The sequence below is a fragment of the Octopus sinensis genome, linkage group LG15 (genome assembly GCF_006345805.1).
Source record: "Octopus sinensis linkage group LG15, ASM634580v1, whole genome shotgun sequence".
Classification (NCBI taxonomy): Eukaryota; Metazoa; Mollusca; class Cephalopoda; order Octopoda; family Octopodidae; genus Octopus; species Octopus sinensis.
Genome location: NC_043011.1, coordinates 54,622,919 through 54,626,387, shown reverse-complemented (window position 1 = coordinate 54,626,387; position 3,469 = coordinate 54,622,919).

Sequence of the window (3,469 nt, the reverse complement as noted above, 5' to 3'; positions counted from 1 at the left end):
TGTGTGTGTGTGTGTGTGTGTGTGTTGTTTGTGTGTGTGCAATGAAATAGGATGGTGAACATTCAGCGCTGAAAAGGAAAATCAAACAGCGTTTCAACTCTGTGTGAGTACATGTCTGTATATGTGTGCGTGTACAAGGGAAGTATGTGAATGTTTGTATGTGTGAACCAGCGTTATTTCAGTAACAAACGATGATCGATGTCACATGTCAAAACACAACCACTAAATAACATTGACGAGTGTATTAATTTGATTTACCATCCATATTTATATACAAAATGCTACAACTAGCCGTCATTTTTGACAGCACGGAGCTAGCTAGTGTATATATTATTTAGTCAGGTTTTGCCCCTAAGTGGCACTTTTTATTTCCTTGTCATGTACAGTAATTCTGCTTCGATGCTACCTAAAGAGACTTGTTCATAATTTGTCCGTTGGAGGATGCCCTTAAGTACGTCCAGGCGGCGAGCTGGCAGACACGTTAGCACACCGGGCGAAATGCTTAACCGTATTTCGTCTGCCGTTACGTTCTGAGTTCAAATTCCGCCGAGGTCGACTTTGCCTTTCATCTTTTCGGGGTCGATAAACTAAGTACCAATTACGCACTGGGGTCGATATAATCGACTTAATCCGTTTGTTTGTCCTTGTTTGTCCTCTCTGTGTTTAGCCCCTTGTGGGTAGTAAAGAAATAGGCTTTTCGTCTGCCATTACGTTTTGAGTTCAAATTCCGCCGAGGTCGACTTTGCCTTTCATCTTTTCGGGGTCGATAAACTAAGTACCAGTTGCGCACTGGGGTAGAGGTAATCGACTTAATACCTTTGTCTGTCCTTGTTTGTCTCCTCTATGTTTAGCCCCTTGTGGGTAATAAAGAAATATATATATTAAGAGTCCTTTACGAGTGGATGACGCTCGTGTGCCTAAGGTTATCAAAAAACATAGGCGCGGGAACGTAGTTTACTAAGTGGGTGCAAACCCAGATCCAACACCGAATGTTCACCGAATGCCTTCACTTCCTACAAAATTTTAATGGGTGTGCTTGCACCTCCCAGTACCTCCTGTTCCCAAGCCTGTGTCGAAAAGTGAAAATTTAAACCATCTCAGACGTGAAGATTTGTGACATCTCAGTAGTGTGGATTGTTGATGAAAAGAAGAAAAATTGAGGAATATAACGGACCCCGGGGCATTGTAGGGTTTTATAAACTGAGTTGGAGAAAATCCCGTAGATATATACGTGCTTTAAAACCTGTCCGACGAGAAACATTCGTTTCAGAAGCTTAGAGATGGGTGAATCCGAATGACTAGCCATTTCGTTAGCTACCAACAAAAATATTTGTATAAACAGGTGCAGACGTGGATTTGTGGTAAGAAGTTTGCTTCCCGGCGACATGGTTTTCGGTTCAGCCCAACTGCGTGGCACCTTGCGCGAGAGACTTCTTCTAAAGCATCGGGCTGACGAAAGACTTGTGAGTAGATTTGGTACATAGATATCGGAAGAAATCCGTCGTATACATATGTATGTGTGCATGTATGTGTATGTGTGTGTGTGTACGTTTATTTGTGTATGTATCTATGTATGTATGATATATTTATATTCGTCTTAGAGGCCGCTAACAACGTGACAAGACTTTCTGAGTAAAGAGATTTATAAATATGTCGTTGAGTTAGTGTGTGTATATACATATGTACATCTATGCACATATGTTCTGTGCGCGCGCATGTGTGTGTGCACGTTTATTTGCATGTGTATGCATAATATATTTATATTCTTCTTAGTGGAGGTCTGACCGGCCGCTAACAACGTGACAAGACTTTTTGAGTAAAGAGATTTATCAATATGTCGTTGAGTTAGTGTGTGTATATACGTATGTACATCTATGCACATATGTTCTGTGTCCGCGTGTGCGTGTATGTGTATGTGTGTGCATCATTACTTTTTAAATATGTGTCTTTGTAGATGAATTCACTAAATTGTGTACATATATTCATTTAAAGAATCTCATGAGAATCTTGGGAATGTCTTCAAACTTTTCACTGTGCTGCTGATAGATGGGAGTTGGAGGATGCAAGTCAGTTTCTTTAGCTCTTTCTGAGGAAATCCTAGCATTTCTAGGTTTTTGTGTGAGCTCATAGTTAAATAGTTTAATGCACCTAGGATGATATTTACAAATGAAAATTTATAGTCAGCGTACAAAGGCTGTATGTTTCGCTTTATGTACGTATATACTTTTCTCCACTCTCTTTAAACGCACATGTAGATTATTGATAAAAATATATAATGTTTTATTGCCAGAAACTGTGAAATATACTCCATACATCTACAGAATCTAGCCCCACCCAATTAAAGTTGAAGATAAATCCTCGTACAAAAATGTCTGCTGCCAGCGCTGTTTTCCAAGGACGTTTGTGACGAGTGACGTAAATTTAGGTCAGCTGCGAATCGAAACCGAATCTCAATTTCGAACAAGAAGTAGCTTATCGTGGTGTTGACCGATATACTTCAAACATTTAATAAATAAATTTATTTATTTTGCCGTAGGGAAAGTGTGACACTTTTAGAGAATGAAGTACTGTGGCGTTCATGCTTTCCCAAGTGAAGTATATTATCCAGAGATGGCGACTGAATCTATGTTGCTGTTTCTGCAAGCCTGATAACTGTACCTTCCTTTGAGAGGTATTTATATCTCTTGAACAAGACCCAAGCTTACTGTTGTAGCATACTAAAGATATATTAGCAATTTGAAATTCACATTATTATCACTGTTATATTCACTTCGGTTTATATAAATAGTTATATTATTAAGTATCAAAAGTCTCACGATGCACATTAACGGCCTGATACTTAACGAGTAGGTCGTAAACGGAACAAGTTGCTATTTAATACTATTGTAAAACTTAAAAACAGAACTGACACAACGGTTTATGTGGGTTTTACTTGGCTAATATGACTGTAATATTGCAGTTAGTTTCAACACGCAATTTCAGATCAAAGCATTTTTCAAACAAGTGCATCGAACGGACACAGGTATTATGCTTTAAGGAACAAGGGGAATGGAATATTGTAATCTTCATGCATTTCCTAAGAACACCCACATGCGCAGAGACATAAACACATATGCGCACGCACGCACACACACACACACACACACACACACACACACACACACACACACACACACACACACACACACACACAAGCGCAGGCTATGAAACAAAACATATCATCGAGAGAAAATGAAAGGAAAGCCTGTTCGATTACTTCCTGGTGTATTAATTCAGCAGAAAGGCGAAAAAAATCATAGAAGAGATAACATTTTTGATTTCATGCAAAAGAGCTCGATTTTGGGTATATGTGAACAAACACACGCGCACACACACATGCACACACACACACACACACGCGCACACACACACACACACACACACACCACACACACACACACACTTATATACACCACATTGGTTAAACATA